We start from the raw sequence: 22,175 nt of genomic DNA, 5'->3' as shown, positions 1-22,175 counted from the left end.
GTACTTTTAGTGATGGTAGGAGAACACTTGTACTGTTAGTGATGGTAGGAGAACACTTGTACTTTTAGTGATGGTAGGAGAACACTTGTACTTTTAGTGATGGTAGGAGAACACTTGTACTTTTAGTGACGGTAGGAGAACACTTGAACTTTTAGTGATGGTAGGAGAACACTTGAACTTTTAGTGACGGTAGGAGAACACTTGTACTGTTAGTAACGGTAGGAGAACACTTGAACTTTTAGTGGCGGTAGGAGAACACTTGTACTTTTAGTGGCGGTAGGAGAACACTTGTACTGTTAGTGACGGTAGGAGAACACTTGTACTGTTAGTGACGGTAGGAGAACACTTGTACTGTTAGTGGCGGTAGGAGAACACTTGTACTTTTAGTGACGGTAGGAGAACACTTGTACTGCTAGTGACGGTAGGAGAACACTTGTACTTTTAGTGACGGTAGGAGAACACTTGTACTGTTAGTGACGGTAGGAGGACACTTGCCGGTGCCAGTCGTGTGGTCGTGTTCCGGGCCGTCACTGCTATAGCCCCCTTCGGTCCTTCTCCACCGGATGCTGGCGGTGTAGTCGCGGTACCACGAACAAGTGTCCTCTTCGAAGTCACAGGAGAGCCGGTCCGACCCCGCAGGGATGTCCCCCTCCGAGCAGCTCTCGAAGCGGATGTCGTCCACCATGACGTCCCTGTGTTTGGAAAATAACAGGCGCTCGAAAAAAAGCACCATCTGTGAAGGAGAAGTTACAGGTTGTTTTAGAGATGGTCGGTTTTATTGTAGCAATGCTAGAGATTAGATTGGATTAGATTCAAATGGATTGTCAACACTGGCGGTCAGAGTGGGTGGACACACCTCCAACTCAATCACCCTGAGCATCGGGTCCCCCCAGGCCTGTGTTCCCAGCCCCCTGCTGCATTCGCTGTACACACATGACTATGTGGCCAGGTTAAGCTACAACTCCATAGTGAAGTTTGCTGACGACACAGTGGTGGTGGGTCTGATCTCTAACAACGATGAGAAGGCCTACCGGAAGGAGGTTGATGTCCTGGCACGCTGGTGCCGGGATAACAGCCTACTCCTGAACATTGGTAAGACCAAGGAGCTGATCGTGGATTTTAGGAGAATACAGCAGGGGACTGACACACCACTAGGGATTAATGGGGCTATTGTGGACAGGGTGAGCAGTTTTAAGTACCTGGGAGTCCACACCACAGAGGACCTGACATGGACAACACACTCTATCACCTGAGACAATTAAGGAAGTACAGAGTATCGGGCAAGATACTCCAGTCGTTCTATTCTGGGGCTGCAGAGAGCATCCTGACTGGGAATATCACTGCCTGGTTTGGCAACTGCACTGCCCAGGACAGGAAGGCCCTACAGAGAGTGGTGCGCTCAGCAGAGCGTACTACGGGTATTGCACTACCACCCCTGCAGGACTTATATAACAGGAGGTGCAAATCCAGAGCCTGCAGAATAATGAAGGACCCTCACCACCCCAACAATAGCCTGTTCAAGCTGCTGCGGTCAGGCAAGCGCAGACAGGAACAGAGAGACTTCCCCCAGGCCACCAGAACACTGAACACTGATCTATCCACACACACACACACATGAACACACACACACACGCACACACACGCACGCACGCACGCACGCACGCACGCACGCACGCACGCACGCACGCACGCACGCACGCACGCACGCACGCACACACACACACACACACACACACACACACACACACACACACACACACACACACACACACACACACACACACACACACATACACAACACTTCCTGCACTCTCTCACACACAAACACACTACAGGTCACTTTAAACACAAAAGAAAAGGAAAACAAATAACTGTATGTTTTTGTTATAGTGTAGTGGGCACTTACATGGGCACTTACCTGGACGGGACATAATCCACCTACACTGTCACTTTAAGGACACGGGGCATCCGGGGTATCTAGAGCGGCCATATTAACGCTTCACTTGTTTTGTTGTGGTATCCATGGTTATGCTATTAAATGATGCACACTGATGTGTGGTCAAAGAAACTTCACTCTCTTTGGTCGTGATTTCCCGTCTCCTACATTGGTGAACCTGACGTTCTTGGATGCTTTCAAGGACGATTGAACAATGGAAGAGGCAGTCGCGCTGAAGTTTATGGAAGCAGCAGTCGCGCTGAAATTGCCAGAGTTCTGGGAAACGCAAGCTACTGCATGGTTTGTGCAGGCGGAGGCGCAGTTTGCAATAAAGAAAATAACGGAGGATGACACTAAGTACTATCACGTTGTCGCTGTGCTGGGGACTAACACGGCAGCCAGAGTGGTGAGTCTACTCACAAACCCTCCGGCGCATGACAAATATGGCACGCTGAAGGCACACATGTTGAAGTGTTTTGAACTGTCTGAGGTGGAACGAGCTAACCGGCTGTTTTCATTGCAAGGTCTGGGCGACAGTAAACCGTCTGAGCTTATGGATAGGATGCTGGCGTTGATGGGAGAGCATGAGCCCAACCATTTTCTCTTCCGACAGCTGTTCTTGCGCCAGTTACCGGCTCAGGTAAGGGCCGCCTTGGCAAACACAACAATAAATGACTGCCGTATGTTAGCCGCGGAGGCGGATAAGTTCTTTTTGGCCAGCCAGCAGCAACACTGTACGGCCGTGTTCTATCATGACCAACCCTCTACCTCTCACCATGGGGATTATACCGTCGCTGCTGCGGTGGTGTAGTAGAATTCCAGCCAAACTGGTGTTCATTGTACTGTATATCATGAAGCACAGAATGGCGAAAACACAGAGGTACAATACATACACTTTTCTCCCCCCCCCCCTCCTAAAGTACAAGAAACGAGACACCTCTGACTTGGTAATGCGGCTGTTGGTTCAGGCTTCCTCAAATCTCTGTGGAGGGGGGTTGAAACAAGCAGACGCTTATTGAGTAAGAGACAGTGTCTCGTTTGATCCTTCCTGGGAAAGTCAATAACATGGGTGATTTTACAACCCAGGGCCCTAGGCCATCTGGTCCAACAAAGAAACTGCCATGGGAAGATGCCAGTTTGTCTCTGCTGAAAACAAAAGAGCAGATAACCATCATAAGATCAAAAGAAAAGACCATTTGAAACCACATCGGGACGCAATTCGATGTAAAACGTCACGATAAGGAGTTAGCCAATGAGAGTTGAGAGTACGTGTCCTCCAATAGGAACACTCGAGGAGAGGTTGGAAAACGCCCGCTTGCCGTAACATTAGAGGCGGAGCCTAAATTTGATATTAGCAGACTCCGTGCTAGTAGAGGCACAACAACAGACCCGAACAGAGACCCAGGAAGCGACAAAGAACACACACCCTTTTTCTCCACAACAGACTCAGCAGCAGAGAGACGGCCGCGAAAACCTACCATCTGAAGAAGCCGAGACGAGACATAGATATTGAATATTTAGCCTAAAGTCTGGTGAACCTCGGCATAGTGAGGTCTTCCATCAGGTTTTATTGCAAATTGTTCTTTCAAATCTTTGATTTGTATTGATTGAAATCCTTTTTATTAAACACGGATTCCTTTTCAAACTGCTCAGAACTCGATTTCTTCAACCGCCGCGCCGTGTTCTCTGAAGGTGTGCGAGCAGAAAACCATCATATACATGGTTATCTGCATTTGTAGCTAAGTAGTACTTCAAAGAGCTTTTTAAGGTTTAAACACAGCGCAGAGTACGAAGATTAAGCTAGGAAGTTACTACAATTTTGGTGCTGTGGCCCTTGAATAGAAACGGCCGTTTTGAACGAGAACAAAAGAGAATTTTTTTCTTCCTCTTTCTTCACCTCGAACAACAACAACAACAACAACAGATCGTCTTCGCGTAGCTCGGAGAGTTGCCAAAGGTGAGTGTTATGGAGTGTACGGGTGTTCAATTCGAACCAACGAGGGGGTTGCTAAAAGTATGACTGTAATTAAGTATTAAATGAAATGTTCTGACCAAGGGGTAGCGACTCAAGGCTGTGTGTGATTATGGGTCCTGTGAGCAGGATTTTTAACCACACTAGTGCTGTCGTATTCCTTACAGTAAGAGAGTTAAGCACGGATATGCGTAGTATTTTCTACAGTAGAAATTTTAGCATAAGTGAACGAGACGCTGCCCGTGGTCGGAACATTAAGAGTAGGTATGGAAGTATGTAGGAACAATGTCTAGGTTTGTGCTCAGGGTTAAGCAAGGGGAACGTGTGCATAGTACGCCTTATAGTATTGGCTTAAGCACACAGTGCGTAGTATTTTCTACAGTAGAAATGAAGCATGAATAGGGTCTAGTTTTTACCCTGGGCACTGCCGGACATGTTAAATTTAAACAACGATAGGCTGTAACATTAGAATGGTACGTGAGGTAGGCTCGTATGTTGCAGGCTGTGCTGTAACATGGGACTCGTATATACGAGTCCCGTGTTACAACAATAGGCTGTAGCATTGGAATGGTACTTAAAGTAGGCTCGTATGTTGCAAGCTATGGTTAAACAATTGTGTATGATGTTTGTGTATGAGTGAAAGCGTTATGGTTAGGTTTAACATGTGTGAAGTATATAGATTAAATCTGTAAAGCGGCACTTATAATATGACTGAGAACGGTTTTTAATATTGTATCGGGTACACACGCGACGTCCAAAGCGCACACACGCAACGGCAAGTGCGCCGCCCAGCTTGTGCTGGACAGAGCGCGTTCTCGTTGGAACTCGTGCGTGTCGTAGCGCGCAACGTTAGCTGTTGTGTTAGCCTCTGAGGCACCGGAGCAAACGGAGGGAAAAGTAGACGTAATTCAAATGTATAAGGTCGATCGATAGTGTCTTGAGATTACGGGGATATGTAGGGCACTTAAAAGTTTTCATATTCGTGGCGGATAAAACCAGTTATGTAATGTTTAAGGTGATCGGGATTATCTAGAACCCGACCCGGAAGTCGTTCTAAGCTCGCCGGAAATGACGACGGAGGGGTCAAACTAGTATTTTACTATTATGTTTTTATATTTCTAATTAGATCACTACACTGGCGTTTTGAGGGAAATAGGATTCTGTTGTGGGGTATGTGGTATTGTATTAACGTTGCGAGGGGACGGCCCGCGCGGCGGAACGGGTCGTTGGGAACGTTTTTATGGGATCATGGGAGCAGCTAAGCTGATGCTACTTAGCCGCGCTAAACGGCTAAAGCGGTCGCCGGATGTGACGTCGTAAGCGCGCGCTAGGTTGAAGCTAACGAAGCTAATATGCTAAGCTAACGAAGCTAATATGCTAAGCTAACATGCTAAGCTAACTGTGCTGACGTCATGGCATGACGGGACTCTCGGTATGTCTCGCGAGGGGGCGTCCATCTTAGAAGGGGCGCCGAGCGTCCATCTTAGAAGGGGCGCCGAGCGTCCATTTTGGGAGGGTACCGAGCGTCCATCTTGGTAGGGGTGGCGAGCGTCCATTGTTAAGGGGAAGGTGGAGTTTATTGGGAATGCAGTAGGGGGCAGAAGTGTACAGGATGAATATGTTTGGATTCTGCTCACAGAACGTTTTCATTGTACTCTCTCTCTCCCCCTCTCTTCTTCTCTCTCTCCCCCTCTCTTCTTCTCTCTCTCCCCCTCTCTTCTTCTCTCTCTCCCCCTCTCTTCTTCTCTCTCTCCCCCTCTCTCTCTCTCTCTCTCTCTTTCTCTCTCTCTCTCTCTCTCCCTTTCTCTTTCTCTTCTCTCTCTCTCTCTCTCTCTCTCTCTCTTTCTCTCTCTTTCTCTTCTCTCTCTCTCTCTCTCTCTCTCTCTCTCTCTCTCTCTCTCTCTCTCTCTCTCTCTCTCTCTCTCTCTCTCTCTCCCCCTCTCTATCCCCCTCTCTATCCCCCTCTCTCTCCCCCTCTCTCTCTCTTATTCTCTCTCTCTTTCTCTCTCTCTCTCTCTCTCCCTTTCTCTTTCTCTCTCTCTCTCTCTCTCTCTCTCTCTTTCACTTTCTCTTTCTCTCTCTCTCTCTCTCTCTCTCGCCTCCTCTCCCTCTCTCTCTCTTCCTCTTTCACCCCCCCCTCTCTTTCTTTCCTTCTCTCACCCTCCCTCTCCCTTTTCGCCTCCCCCCCTCTTTCCCTCCCCTCCCTCTCTCTCTCTTTCTCTTTCACCCCCCCCCTCTCTTTCTTTCCTTCTCTCACCCTCCCTCTCCCTTTCGCCCCTCTCCCTCTCACTTTCCCCCCTCTTTCACTCTCCCTCTCTCTCTCTTTTACCCCCCCATCTCGCTCGCTCCCCTCATTTCAACACCGCCTCTCTTCCATGTACTTCCCCCCCCCCGAAACGCTTCTCTTTCTCTCCTAGGTTAGGGCCTGTGTATAGAGTTTTTTATGGGTTTCAAACGCGGTGTAGTGCTAGGTATATTGTTTATTGAAGTTGGTTAGGTTACATAGGATGGACAATTAGGGAGGGGATTAGGCACCCCGAACCTCTAGTTGTCAACAGGCGGCAGTGGGCTCGCAAGAGTCTGGGCGCACGTTAAACACATTCTATAGTGCTGGGGAGAAACTGAAGGCCCTCGTGCGTAACGAGGTATGAAATAACATACCACTGTGGTACCGTCTAGTCGGCCCTGATGTCGCATGTAAGGTAAATGTTGGCACTGGGTGGTACGTGGGCGACAGTCCACACCTAGGAGCAGGGCGGTGCACCGGAGGGGGCACAGCACCTGCCATGAACAGGCAAGGCTGGCGAAAACGGTCAATATTTCCATGCCCAGAGCAAGCGGGGTGGGGACAAGACCGTCGGTTTCTAAACTGAGTGGCTGATAGGTACTACGGACAGTCAGCCGCTTGGGGTCCTGACTTGATGACGGACTATGAGGTCGCTATCGACTGGGTCGCCAGCCGGTTGGGAGAGCGTTATGGCAGAGACCATAAATGCACCTGGCTCAATGTACAGTCAGGCCACAGTAACCTTACTAGCCGATACAGGGTTAGTAGGCGAGTTGTGCTTCTGTGATCAGTGTTTTTGAAAAGAAAATGCTGGGAAGCAGAGGGATGAGGGGTGTCAATTCAGAGGAATCTGGATTGTCTCTCCTAAGATTGGAAAGGGACCCAGCCTTAAACTGCACCTGAAAGTAAAATAAGGGGGCTTCTTCCGTTCATGAGAGGAGACCTTACCGCCGGAAGTGGAGACCTGCATCTCTGTTGGGGGAGAGGGGCCGGCGTCGGACAAGGCAGTCCTAAGAAAGGAGCTGGTTGTACCGTCGTAGCGGACTGCCTAAACCTTACGGGGAGAGGTGCATCTAAGTAGGGGAAGGAGTGCATCCGAACGGGAGGAGGGTACTCTTAACTGGAAGGAGGTTAAAAGGGTCAAAGCGTGTTAAGTATTTGCTGTGTGCTGTGGTGATGTTTGCGGTTATAGTAGTGTGTGTGAATGTTATCAGGGTGTGTGTGACGTACGTGTTCAAGTCTCTCGGCGCGGCTGGTTCTGCGTCGGGGGTCCCACACCGCTCGGTTGCGCCTGCGTATGCAATGATGGTAATGAAGGTTGGCGCGGAGGGTGGCAGGGTGGGTGTGGGCGTTCCGATAAAGCCGTGGTGCCCGGCGTCCGCGCTGGCGACTATTCTCTGATCTGGGTGGTGGACATTCAGGGTTGGGGAGTGGGAGGGCCGGGGCGTGCGTGTGGGTGCGAGGCGGGGGACGTTCCTGGACGACCGTGCGTTGCAATTGACGGGATAGGATTGTGTGTACAATTGTGTTTTTTTCCCCATAATAGGTACGTTTGGAGGGCTGTGTGATATGGGGCGGTGTGCCCGGGGTTCGGTGTTGGGTCTGGTCGGCTATGTGTGGCCGTCCGGCAGGGCACTGGACTCTGGGGATACTGGCCTGGAGCACAGGAGAGGTTGCCGGGATGCTGTCTGCTGTGTACCTGTGGTGAGGTGGGTTTGGCCACTGTGGAGGGGCTGTTAGGGTCTCTTCAGTAAACAGGGTCGGCACCTCACGGCGTGCGTGGCGCGGCGTCTGTGGCATTCTTTAGATTACCTCTGGGGGACACGTGTCTGGGTGACAGGTGTCCCCTGGGGGGTGTGGTACTAAATAATGGAAAAGAATGTAAAAAATGAATGTAACTATATTAATCAAGATGTTTTGGTTTTCCGAGGAGAATCAGAATTGGAGCAGGATCAAGCGGAAGTAAAGGAGAGCGGAGATTCAACAAAAAATAGGAACCCAGTGTGTTGACAGAGATCGAACGAGATAAGCTGTATCGTTATATCGTTATTTTCAAACAGATCACACTGTGTCTTGTTAAATATATTAGTATAGTGTTGCCCGACATTTCCAATGCATAACGAATAGTGGAGATAACAGGGAAATGCCACTGTATTAAGTCTGGATGTTTTTTGCTTTCTTGCCATACAGGTGCTCGACTGGACAGGAGCTCTGAACGATTTCCATAACCATCTGGGGAAACGGGCCGGCTGTAATGAGCCTTGGTATAAGTATGAATGATAAGCCAGTTATCAATCCTTGTCTGCACAGTAAAATGTTGACAGTGTGAGTGTTTTAACTCAAGTAAGTAGAAATAGGAAAGACAGAGAAACTTGTTTTTTCAAACGGTAATTACAGGAGCGTTTGAAGTGGAATGAATGAAAGCGAACATAGGAAGTTCACCTTAGTGGAACATTGATAGGAACAACTGGAGCGGTAAATGCAATATTATTAACAATAGAATAACAACAACAACAATATGGAAAAGGGGCTTAGTGATCGGGCCATTGGGGGGAGTAGGCCGAGAGCCTCTGCAGACATTTCCCAGATAGACTTTACCAGTGATAATGACCTGATTAATATGGACTTCTCTCATGTGACCAGTACGACAAAAGGACTGGCAATGTTGACTTTGGTTCCAATACAGGGGAGTGAACCAGTGACGACGGTGTTACTCCAACCAGAACCGATTCAAGCTGGAGTGTCCATTGCAGGCGACTGCAGTTTAACCAAGGTACAGAAAAAGAGACTGAGGAGGGCAGCGTTGTTACAGCGGTCCCGTGAAATCCACTCTGGCCGGATGGCTGGAACTGAGACCGACAGCAGGTATGGAATACACGAACAGCTTCTACAGCCCCCATGTCCAACCTGCCCTCAGCACCGAAGCCAAGATGAGAGGCGGGAAGAAACACATTCCATTCGGAGGACACAACAACTTTGTGGTCAAACCCAAACACATGGTGATGGAGAACCCCTCCCCCATCAGGCCGTTCCAGTACGTGTGTGCTCCAGACAGCGAGCAGACCCTCCTCGCCGCCCCGGCCCAGTTCCTGCTGGAGACCTTTCTGCAGAGCTGCTGCCACAGGCTGTTCCCCAAAGCCGTCCGGAACAGAACCAACCCTGTGCTGTCCATCGACAGCTACCTCAACATCGGCCCAGCCCTGTGATGGGAAGTCAAACCGCCGGTGCTGAGATGGGGGAAGAGGCAGCATCCTATAGACAACAGAGAGCGTTTGTGACAGCGTTCGAACAACACGAGGCAGTTCATCGAGATCTGATGAAGATACAGCTGGAGATTGGTCAAGCCGCACACGAGATTCAGAGATTGGGACGAGAACTGGCAAGAAAGGCTGCGCTACTAGAAGCGACAGCTGTTGAGATCATGCTTCAGGCGTCTGACCTAGGCCGCCGTGATCAAAGAGTGCCCTGTGCTCCATTGCCCGGACAGGGAACTGGGCCGCGATACAAAGAGTGGCAACCACGGCCGAAAGGAGGAGGGAGACCCCGGAATCCGGGAGGATTCCGGCCACGGGTGGTGGTGTGTTGGACATGTGGCGTGACTGGTCATATCTCACGGGAGTGTGCGAACAATGGCCCGGCTAGCTCAGACTGATTAGAATAAGGATAGAGATGATGATACATAGATAAGGTTTGATTAGGTGTGCGAGTTACTAAAATGGTTTGGAAGACTAACCAGGGTAAGTTGGGGCTATAGAGGGATGACGTAACTGAATATTGCATGAGCTAATCAAACTAACAAAATTAATGGTTTTAGACAGGAACAATGGAACATTTAATGTTAGACAGAGTTGGAAACAAAGGACTATTTAATTTTGTTGCAGGGGTATTTATGCCTCTAGATCAGGGAGGGGCAACTGGCGGCCCGCGGGCCGCATGCGGCCCTCACCGACGTTCCATGCGGCCCCAGGCCAATATTAAAAAAAAAATAAAAAATAATAATATTTTTTTATTTTTTTTATTTTTTTATTTTTTTATTTTTTTGTATTGTATTCGACTAAGAAGAGTTGGCAGTCAACTATGACTCCTTTCGATCGATTAGTCGACTATTTGACTAATATGGGTCAGCCCTAGTGTGCACATATTCAACGCTGTTGAAAGTGCCGTGCAGCAATATGGGGGTTTTGATAAACTGTCGGCTGTTGTTACCGATGGATTCGCCGGGCTTCTAAGGCAGAGTGGCGTTGAGTGTCCAATGCTGCACTGCATTATACATCAGGTAAGTTCGCTAACATAATTTCCATCTATTGTGCGTCACTATAATGACCAATGCGAGTCGAGTGTAGTCAAATTATATGCGAGAGTCGTTAAATCGTTTTTATTTTTTTTTATCTGATATAGGAGGCTCTCTGTGCCAAGAAGCTTGAATACAGCCATGTTATGGATTTGGTTACCAAGGTTACCAATCTAATTCGTGGAGGCAACAGGTCACTAAACCATAGAAAGTTTGTCTCCTTTTTGGAAGAGATGGACACTGATTATGGCGACTTGCAGCTACACACAGAAATCCGATGGCTGAGCCGTCGGAAAGTACAGGAGCGACATTGAAACACTGCAAATGCAATTCAATGATCGGTTTGAAGATTTCAACGGCATGCAGTCACGGATAGCGCTGTTTGCCGGCCCCCTCACCGCTACGGTGTCAGAGCAGCCCCCACCGTTGCAGCTTGAACTGTGCGAGCTACAGTCAGATCCTTTTTTTCAAGCAAAGAGAAATGAGAGGGGAATTTCGTTTTGGAAACTGCTACCTGAGCCCCGCTTCCCACTCCTCAGGGACTTTGCCCTCTCTATGGCCAGTATGTTTGGGAGCACATACATATGTGAGAGCAATTTCTCAAACATGAAGCACATCAAGTCAAAGGAGAGAAACAGGCTGTCGGATGAAACATTATTTCATCTGATACAGATTGCATGCACAAACATTGAAGTTGACATTCCTGCTATTGTGCGCCAAATGGAGAGACCACAAGTGTCTCATTAAAGACAGGGGGGGGAGGAGATGATGAAGAGGTGTAGAGGGGGGGAAGGAGATGATGAAGAGGTGTAGAGAGGGGGGGAGAGATGATGAAGAGGTGTAAAGAGGGGGGATGATGGAGAGGTGTAGAGAGGGGACCATTATTATTATTATTATTATTATAACCATTATTGACCCACTGTGGGGCGAGGGTGAATGTCATGCCAGTTTGATTAAGGGTCAATGGGAGGCATGTAGTATTGCACTTTACTTTACTTGCACTTTACTTGTTTACTTTTGTAGTGTTCAGATAACACTAATAACACAAACACAAAGCAGCATTCCTGCTGCATTTCACTACAACAGTAAATCAAAAGTGCAATAATAAATGATTTTGTTAAATGTATAAACTTGTATCCTGCTACTAAACAAAACATTCCTGAGTGCTTCATATCCATAACATGCATTTCAGTGTTATAATGTTTTGTTTAGTAGCAGGATAAAAGTTTATACATTTAACAAAATCATTTATTATTGCACTTTTGATTTACTGTTGTAGTGAAATGCAGCAGGAATGCTGCTTTGTGTTTGTTGAGCAGTGGGCTTTAAGTTCATACATTTATTTTATTAGAAGATATAATTCGTGGAGGCAACAGGTCACTAAACCATAGAAAGTTTGTCTCCTTTTTGGAAGAGATGGACACTGATTATGGCGACTTGCAGCTACACACAGAAATCCGATGGCTGAGCCGTCGGAAAGTACAGGAGCGACATTGAAACACTGCAAATGCAATTCAATGATCGGTTTGAAGATTTCAACGGCATGCAGTCACGGATAGCGCTGTTTGCCGGCCCCCTCACCGCTACGGTGTCAGAGCAGCCCCCACCGTTGCAGCTTGAACTGTGCGAGCTACAGTCAGATCCTTTTTTTCAAGCAAAGAGAAATGAGAGGGGAATTTCGTTTTGGAAACTGCTACCTGAGCCCCGCTTCCCACTCCTCAGGGACTTTGCCCTCTCTATGGCCAGTATGTTTGGGAGCACATACATATGTGAGAGCAATTTCTCAAACATGAAGCACATCAAGTCAAAGGAGAGAAACAGGCTGTCGGATGAAACATTATTTCATCTGATACAGATTGCATGCACAAACATTGAAGTTGACATTCCTGCTATTGTGCGCCAAATGGAGAGACCACAAGTGTCTCATTAAAGACAGGGGGGGGAGGAGATGATGAAGAGGTGTAGAGGGGGGGAAGGAGATGATGAAGAGGTGTAGAGAGGGGGGGAGAGATGATGAAGAGGTGTAAAGAGGGGGGATGATGGAGAGGTGTAGAGAGGGGACCATTATTATTATTATTATTATTATAACCATTATTGACCCACTGTGGGGCGAGGGTGAATGTCATGCCAGTTTGATTAAGGGTCAATGGGAGGCATGTAGTATTGCACTTTACTTTACTTGCACTTTACTTGTTTACTTTTGTAGTGTTCAGATAACACTAATAACACAAACACAAAGCAGCATTCCTGCTGCATTTCACTACAACAGTAAATCAAAAGTGCAATAATAAATGATTTTGTTAAATGTATAAACTTGTATCCTGCTACTAAACAAAACATTCCTGAGTGCTTCATATCCATAACATGCATTTCAGTGTTATAATGTTTTGTTTAGTAGCAGGATAAAAGTTTATACATTTAACAAAATCATTTATTATTGCACTTTTGATTTACTGTTGTAGTGAAATGCAGCAGGAATGCTGCTTTGTGTTTGTTGAGCAGTGGGCTTTAAGTTCATACATTTATTTTATTAGAAGATATACAAAGATAATTGATAATTTTTGTATATATTTGGGGTTACAGCAATACTTTTAAATCCAGCTGTTTATAAATTCTTAAAGTTGAAATTGCATTACTAAATGCATTTGAAATGGAATAAAAACAAAGTTACAACAAATTATAATTGTTTATATACCTTATTTATCACATCTGTGACTATTATGGGCTATTTGAGTGATGGGGTACTACTGGCGGGACTGCCGATAAACAATGCGGCCCCCCAGATTGATTGTGGACATTTTGTGGCCCTCACCATATACAAAGTTGCCCACCCCTGCTCTAGATGATAGTTAATTCTGTTGGATGAGTGTGTAGCATTTAAGCACTCACAATTTTTTTGTTTATTTACAATTTTCTTTGTTTTTGTTTGACTATATTTTTTAGGAACTGGCTGGCTGGGAGGGATCTCTCGCTGGTCAGGGATAGCAGGTGGTGGTGACACAGCGAGACTGGTAGGAAGTCTGATATAATGAGCTGGAAACTGAGAAATGGACGGGAGCTGGTTCATGGTTTGTTTTCCGCTCATTAAGAGTCCAGATGTAGAATCTGGGGGGTTGTGTCACATGTTGGGTTATGTTAAGTGTTGAGGAAACATATTTCTCTGTCTATAGAAAGCTCTGTAGGTTTCTGGTCGCAAATTGGCCAGATAGTGTTCATGTAGGGTGCAGACATGTGAATTTGATGATTGACTTATGGGAGGCTCTGCACCGGCTTGTTGAAAGCTGGCGGAGTGTGTGTGATGAGTGTTTAAAGAGACTGTGGTTTGTTGACCATGCACATAGGGGCTGTTGGTGATTGGCCTCGTCTAGAGCTGGCTGTCCGGACCGAGGAGCTGTCGGGAAACAAGGTATTGATAGTGAAATAATGAATATTCCACTTTTAAGGGTGTGGATAGTTGTGTTGAGCTTGAGATATTTGATCTAGTAAAACAGTACAGCACAAATAAGAAATGAGACAAAGGTGATTTGATTGGATGCTAACGTAAGAAGCTGTAAAATACATAGAAAAATGATTTGGAGAATTATGTATTGTCAAAATGCGGAACAGTAGAGGATGTATCTGCGAAAATAAATGTTTCCAATCTATTATGTGTTTTGTAAATAATAATAAGAAAACGGTCAAAAACGAGTTAAAAATAAGCTGGTAATGATCTGTCAACACACAGGACTGATTTGGTTGAACGCTCTCCCTCTAGTACGGTTTGCTTGTCGTTCGTGCGAACTTCGCGGTCTGCGTTTGACACCGCACGAAATGATGCTAGGTCGCTGCATGGTAGTACCAGGTTTGCGCGCGACAGGCAAAGGTCCGAGTTTGGACATCCTGGACAACGACATGCGTGAGTACGTAAAATACATGTCGAAGATACACAAAAGTATTCTGGTTCATGTCTCCAGTAGACAGGAGCATGAAACCGGGGATGAGGTGAATAGGCAGACTACACCTCAAATCATACCAGGCGACTACGTTTATGTCAAAGTATTTAGACGCAAGTGGTTTGGCGCGAGACGGGAAGGGCCATACAAAGTCGTTCGAGCCACCGAGAGGGCTTTACAAGTTGAAGGATCGCCTATGTGGTTTCACGTTACTCATTGTGTAAAAGCAACCAATACGGACCAAGAATGGGAACCTGAACCACAAGACCTTGACGGTAAAACCGGGGCGTCGCAACCATTACACGAAGGCGAAGTGAAGGCGGCGCTAACCCCAAACGATGGGGAAGACCCGGATGATTATGGCGAGCCAGACCGAGGGGGCCACGATTGGCCACCAGTAGAAGATGAAGGTTTTTTACAGGAACCAGACAGAGGAGAGGATTATGAATTGGAACATAATAACTTCTCCTCTGTGGACATGGAGAAGGTACCAGAAGAGCCAGAGGAACCAGTGCTTAGCACAAGCCCGGAACAAGATGCTCGACCACAACGAGTCATCAAGAAGCCTAAACGATATACATAGGCAAAGGAAGGGATAGTGTAACTGATAGGCCTTGGAGAGGGCGTGTACATATTAATTTTTGATTTTTGATTTTTCATTAGCTAAGCTCTCTCCGTTTTTAGAAATGTTTAGATAGTAAATGCAATGTAAGGTCTTTTCTTTCAGAGTGAATTGCACAAAACAGACACATTTGGATAAAAAACACATAAAGTATAGTCTAAAACCTGGTAATTGGTACGATCATCTTTTTGTATAAAGGGACGGACCTAGACGGAAGTGAAATTGATATAACTGATAACATTGTATATAACCTGCAAAATGAGTGGAAATTGTTAAACGGTGTGCGTGAATAGAGAACTGTGTAAATAAAAGATGGGTCCATAGTCGGTCAGTGGGGGAGGGAGTAATGGGGGTGTTGAAAGCAAATGATACTAACAGATATGGAAAATGAGTCAGAAGGATTCTGGAAAGGTTTGGCTCTGAGCGAATTAGGTTAAACAGTAAGGTTAAGGTAATTGTAAACAGTTTGTTTGAGGAATTACTAACATGTATCTTGGGGATTATCAATCCCCAAACCGGGGAAACTGTAGTAGAATTCCAGCCAAACTGGTGTTCATTGTACTGTATATCATGAAGCACAGAATGGCGAAAACACAGAGGTACAATACATACACTTTTCTCCCCCCCCCCCTCCTAAAGTACAAGAAACGAGACACCTCTGACTTGGTAATGCGGCTGTTGGTTCAGGCTTCCTCAAATCTCTGTGGAGGGGGGTTGAAACAAGCAGACGCTTATTGAGTAAGAGACAGTGTCTCGTTTGATCCTTCCTGGGAAAGTCAATAACATGGGTGATTTTACAACCCAGGGCCCTAGGCCATCTGGTCCAACAAAGAAACTGCCATGGGAAGATGCCAGTTTGTCTCTGCTGAAAACAAAAGAGCAGATAACCATCATAAGATCAAAAGAAAAGACCATTTGAAACCACATCGGGACGCAATTCGATGTAAAACGTCACGATAAGGAGTTAGCCAATGAGAGTTGAGAGTACGTGTCCTCCAATAGGAACACTCGAGGAGAGGTTGGAAAACGCCCGCTTGCCGTAACATTAGAGGCGGAGCCTAAATTTGATATTAGCAGACTCCGTGCTAGTAGAGGCACAACAACAGACCCGAACAGAGACCCAGGAAGCGACAAAGAACACACACCCTTTTTCTCCACAACAGACTCAGCAGCAGAGAGACGGCCGCGAAAACCTACCATCTGAAGAAGCCGAGACGAGACATAGATATTGAATATTTAGCCTAAAGTCTGGTGAACCTCGGCATAGTGAGGTCTTCCATCAGGTTTTATTGCAAATTGTTCTTTCAAATCTTTGATTTGTATTGATTGAAATCCTTTTTATTAAACACGGATTCCTTTTCAAACTGCTCAGAACTCGATTTCTTCAACCGCCGCGCCGTGTTCTCTGAAGGTGTGCGAGCAGAAAACCATCATATACATGGTTATCTGCATTTGTAGCTAAGTAGTACTTCAAAGAGCTTTTTAAGGTTTAAACACAGCGCAGAGTACGAAGATTAAGCTAGGAAGTTACTACAGTGGCAGCCCCTCGCCAGCGAGGGAGAGACACTGGCTGGTGTTTCTTTCACACCAAGTATGGAGCCAGGGCTAACCAATGCCGTCCCCCATGTACTTACAAGGGGCCGGGAAACGCCCGGGCCGGCGCTCAACAGTGGCCATGAGCGTTGGTGGGGCCGGCAGGCTACTGTTTATTCGGGACAACATCTCAGGCAGGCGTTTCATGTGCGACACAGGGGCACAGAGAAGCGTGCTGCCTGCGTCAAGGGTGGACACCCTGGCCGACGGGCATGGACTCCCTATGGAAGCTGCCAATGGTACTACGATCCGCACGTATGGCAGTAGGCTAGTGGAGTTGTGTTTTGGTGAGCGGCGGTTTAGCTGGAACTTCATTACTGCTGATGTGTCTGTGCCCCTGCTGGGTGCTGATTTTCTGTGTGCCTATGGATTGTTGGTGGATGTCAGGAACAATCGATTGATCGACGCCACCACCTTTTGTTCATTTGAATGTACTGTCGGGGCAGCGCCTCCTGTGGGTTTGTCTAACATGTTGTCTGTTACAGATGAGTTTCACCAGCTGCTAGCCGAGTTCCCTGTCCTTACCCAGCCCACTTTCTCGTCCTCCACCAGTAAGCACGGTGTGGAGCATCACATCGCTAAGGCAGGTGCGGTAGTCTACTCCCGGGCTCGGCGCCTAGATCCTGCCAAGCTGGCCGTGGCCAAGGCAGAGTTTTCCAACATGGAGAACCTGGGTATTATCCGTCGTTCTGACAGCCCATGGGCCTCACCCCTTCACATTGTCCCCAAGGCTGCCGGCGGGTGGCGCCCGTGTGGCGATTACCGCCGCCTTAACGAGGTAACCACACCGGACCAATACCCGGTTCCACATATTCAGGATTTTTCCACCCACCTGGCACGGTAGCTCATATGCCGGCTCCAGTTGTTCGGAGCCGTTATGGTCGGGAGGTCCGTCTACCGACCCGTTTTGTGAGTTAGTAGGGTGAATTCTGGGGGGACATATGTAGTGGGCACTTACATGGGCACTTACCTGGACGGGACATAATCCACCTACACTGTCACTTTAAGGACACGGGGCATCCGGGGTATCTAGAGCGGCCATATTAACGCTTCACTTGTTTTGTTGTGGTATCCATGGTTATGCTATTAAATGATGCACACTGATGTGTGGTCAAAGAAACTTCACTCTCTTTGGTCGTGATTTCCCGTCTCCTACAATAGTATAGTTAGTATAGCTGGTATAGCATAGTTAGATATAGTATAACTGTATATGTGCCCAGGTATGGACTTCAGGGTCATGTTGAGGGATCTTCAATTTTTTTTAATACCTTCAAAATAAGCCATCACTTGAACATTTTGGTGGGATACTTTTCAAGCTACTTCCTATGAACCATGGTGATATCACAAAACGTATTCAGAGATAATAGCCTTCAAGAGACGAGCAGGCTATTCAGTGACAATAGTGAAACAACTACAACACTACCCAGAATTCATTGTAATCCATGGCCCCCCTCTCTCTAGGACAGTTTACATATTATGAAAGTACAGATTAATACCTTCAAAATAAGCCATCACTTGAACATTTTGGTGGGATACTTTTCAAGCTACTTCCTATGAACCATGGTGATATCACAAAACGTATTCAGAGATAATAGCCTTCAAGAGACGAGCAGGCTATTCGGTGACAATAGTGAAAAAACTACAACACTACCCAGAATTCATTGTAATCCATGGCCCCCCTCTCTCTAGGACAGTTAACACCTGGCAGCTTTCCAGTCTGAGGCCCTTTGTTGTTGTGCAAACACAACACCCAGAGGAAAAAGGAAAAGTCATGATAGTTTATTAAAAAATGTGTGTGGTAGTGAAAGGTTAACCTTCTGTAGTATCGTAGTGAAAGGTTAACCTTCTGTAGTGTGGTAGTGAAAGTTCAAGTTTCTTTAATAGTTGTCATACAGAAGTACAGAATACTTTTATACAAAATGCTTCTTACTGTTACGCTCCAGAGACTGTGCAAGACAAGATAAGTATGAAATAAAATAACATAGTATAGCATGTAAATTAGAAGTAAAAAAATGAGGTCACAGTGTTCAATATAGACATATGTACAATGTTCGATGCAGAGTAGACGTAACTGAGTTACCATATAATATACAATACTGTGTAGTGTACTAATATACAATACTATATAGTGCAAGGCAGAAATAGGATGAGGTGCAATTTAGGTACAATTTACAGTAGGTGTACGAGTTGTAGTGCAAATCCTTTATCAATAAATATAAAGTGTGTTTGTGTGATCTGTGGAGTGTGGAGAGTGGGTGCTGCAGTGTGTTTGTTTGTTTAAGTGAGTGTGTGCGTGTGGGTGTGTGTGCTGTGAGCATTTGATGGTTGTTGCATAGTGTTTATTGTTCGTTTAGCAGCCTGATGGCCTGGGGATAGAAGCTTCTTCTGAGTCTTTCTGTGCTCGCCTTAAGATTCCGGTATCGCTTGCCTGACCGCAGCAGTTCAAAGAGGCAGTTGTTCGGGTGGCTCGAGTCCTTAATAATTCTCTTAGCCTTCCCCCTGCACCGCTTGTTGTAAATGTTCTGGAGGGTGGGAAGCCCCCCTCCAATTGTGCGTTCGGCTGAACGTGTCACTCTTTGTAGTCTGCTACGGTCTTGTGCAGTGCTATTCCCAAACCAGGAGGTGATGTTGCCAGTCAGGATGCTCTCTATTGTACATGAGTAGAAGTTCCTAAGGATCTTCTGACTGACTTGGAACATCCTTAGGCGCCTGAGGAAGTAGAGGCGTTGTCGTGCCTTCTTCACAACACTGTCAATGTGTGTGGTCCATGTCAAATCCTCGGATATGTGGGCTCCGAGGTACTTGAAACTGTTCACTCTCTCAACCGGTGCCCCGTCGATGCTGAGGGGGCTGTAGTCCTTGACCCCCGACCTCCTGAAGTCCACAATCATCTCTTTTGTTTTGCTGACGTTCAGGGAGAGGCAGTTCTCCTGACACCACTACCTCTTCCAGGTAGGCCCTTTCGTCGTTGGCAGAGATCAGGCCCACCACTACTGTGTCATCAGCAAATTTGATGATGGTGTTGTTGTTCCGCTGTGCTACGCAGTCATGTGTGTACAGGGAGTAGAGGAGGGGGGAAAGGTTAACCTTCTGTAGTGTGGTAGTGAAAGGGTTAGCCTTCTGTAGTGTGGTAGTGAAAGGTTAACCTTCTGTAGTGTGGTAGTGAAAGTGTTAACCGTCTGTAGTGAAAGTGTTAACCTTCTGTAGTGTGGTAGTGAAAGGTTAACCTTCTGTAGTGTGGTAGTGAAAGGTTAACCTTCTGTAGTGTGGTAGTGAAAAGGTTAACATTCTGTAGTGTGGTAGTGAAAGAGTTAACCTTCTGTAGTGTGGTCCCACAACATAATAAAAAAATAATAATAATAATAATTTATATATTTTTTTTTCTCGAAGCTTCGAATTACATGTAAAATCGAATCTCGGCCATGAAGCTTCGAGGGCCAAAAAAAGCTTCGAAGGTCAGCCCTACTATTTATACACTTGCATATAACCCATATAATTCTGTATGATAGCATGTACAATGATGCTGTATGGACTTTATATATATATATTTATTTATTAGTACTAAGATAAAATACAATACAAGCTAAGCTTACGAATTAAAAGGTAATGAGTCCTATATACACTACTATACAGTATATTGTATAGTAGTGTATATGGACTCATTACCTTTTAATTCGTAAGCTTAGCTTGTATTGTATTTTATCTTAGTACTTTTTATCATGTCTATTTTATTATCTATTCTATTTTATTCTATTATTATTTGTATTTTTTGCTGAATCAAAGCGGGCATGGCCGCCTGTACGTTAATGCCAAGCAAGCAGTGCAAAAATGCTTCCGCATTCGTCACCGCACGCTAGTGCGGTAAAGCGCCCTTCTTTTCAGACAAATGCTACCGTGCGTGCACCGGCGGCGGCGTGCTCGCTCAGGTGCGTGCGTGCGCCGGCGTGCTCGCGCGAGGTGCCCGCGCATGCGACACGAGCGGAGCTCAATATATATAAGTCACCGCCCCTTATTCAGTATCCAACAAATAGCTCAATTGGCTAGGACACATGGCTGTGGATCCTATGGCTTGTTTGCTGGCGAGTTCGAATCCCATCGAAAATATTTTTTAACGTGATTTTTTTTTAACGTGTATTCTTTCGCCGATTAAGGTTAGGCATTGTTTCGGAGTTGGTTAAGGTTAGAACGGTTAAGTTTAGGCGCTGTTAAGGAGCTGGTTAAGGTTAGAGTTTGTCAAAGAGAATGGCAATATAATTTCTATGGTTAAGGTTAAGGTTAGGCATTGTTTCGGAGTTGGTTAAGGTTAGAACGGTTAAGTTTAGGCGCTGTTAAGGAGCTGGTTAAGGTTAGAGTTTGTCAAAGAGAATGGCAATAGACAGCCTATTTCCGCGAAAATGAAAGGCGCATTACTGCATGCCACTACGGTAAATTTTTGCACTGCTTGCTTGGCATAAAGCTACACGCGGCATGGCCACCTTCATTTCACTATATGTCTCATGTATGTATGTGACGCATACATCTCTTGAATCTTGTACAGGTGATTAAACTGGGTAAAATATATATAAATGAGTGCTACTGAATAATAGTGCTAATCAGATGTATGTATAGTGATACAGGTGTAAAGACTGGCCAGCGGTATAACTAGTAGGAGTAGGTAAGGGATATGTACAGATATAGATATAATATACAGATACGTAAAACGGATTATATGCAGATATGACCGACAGATGTGGATAAATATATATACAGTAAGTATAAATATAATAAATAAATAAATAAATAAATAAATAAATAAATAAATAAATAAATAAATAAATAAATAAATAAATAAATAAATAAATAAATAAATAAATAAATAAATAAATAAATAAATAAATAAATAAATAAATAAATAAATAAATAAATAAATAAATAAATAAATAAATAAATAAATAAATAAATAAATAAATAAATAAATAAATAAATAAATAAATAAATAAATAAATAAATAAATAAATAAATAAATAAATAAATAAATAAATAAATAAATATAAAGTCCATACAGCATCATTGTACATGCTATCATACAGAATTATATGGGTTATAGGCAGGTGTATAAATAATAGGGCTGACCTTCAAAGCTTTTTTTGGCCCTCGAAGCTTCATGGCCGAGATTCGATTTTACATGTAATTCGAAGCTTCGAGAAAAAAAAATTTAGTGTCTAAATACCATATTGGCGGATTGCTCTGATTCAGCTCAGATCATTTCCTTCTCCAGTAAATTAGGCCATCCTGATTTGAAGGCCTGAATGACGTTACTCAGGCTCTGGGTAGCAGCCAGTGATGTGATTGGCTCTGTGGTTGTAGCTAATGCCCGCCCACAATCTACCTATAGAGTCCTAGACTGATTGTACACAGCGAGTGGAAAATCACTTCCTCATACTCTGCGTGCACTCTGGAGGGAGAGAGAGAGAGAGAGATATAGAGCATTCAGGAGCACTTGGTGGGGGGGGGGGGGGACCTGCCGCACGGAGGTCCGCGCGACACAAAAAAGGAAGAGAGA

This window comes from Notolepis coatsorum (genome assembly GCF_963971535.1).
Source record: "Notolepis coatsorum genome assembly, chromosome: 13".
NCBI classification, from domain to species: Eukaryota; Metazoa; Chordata; class Actinopteri; order Aulopiformes; family Paralepididae; genus Notolepis; species Notolepis coatsorum.
Note: the sequence above shows the minus strand (reverse complement) of the source record.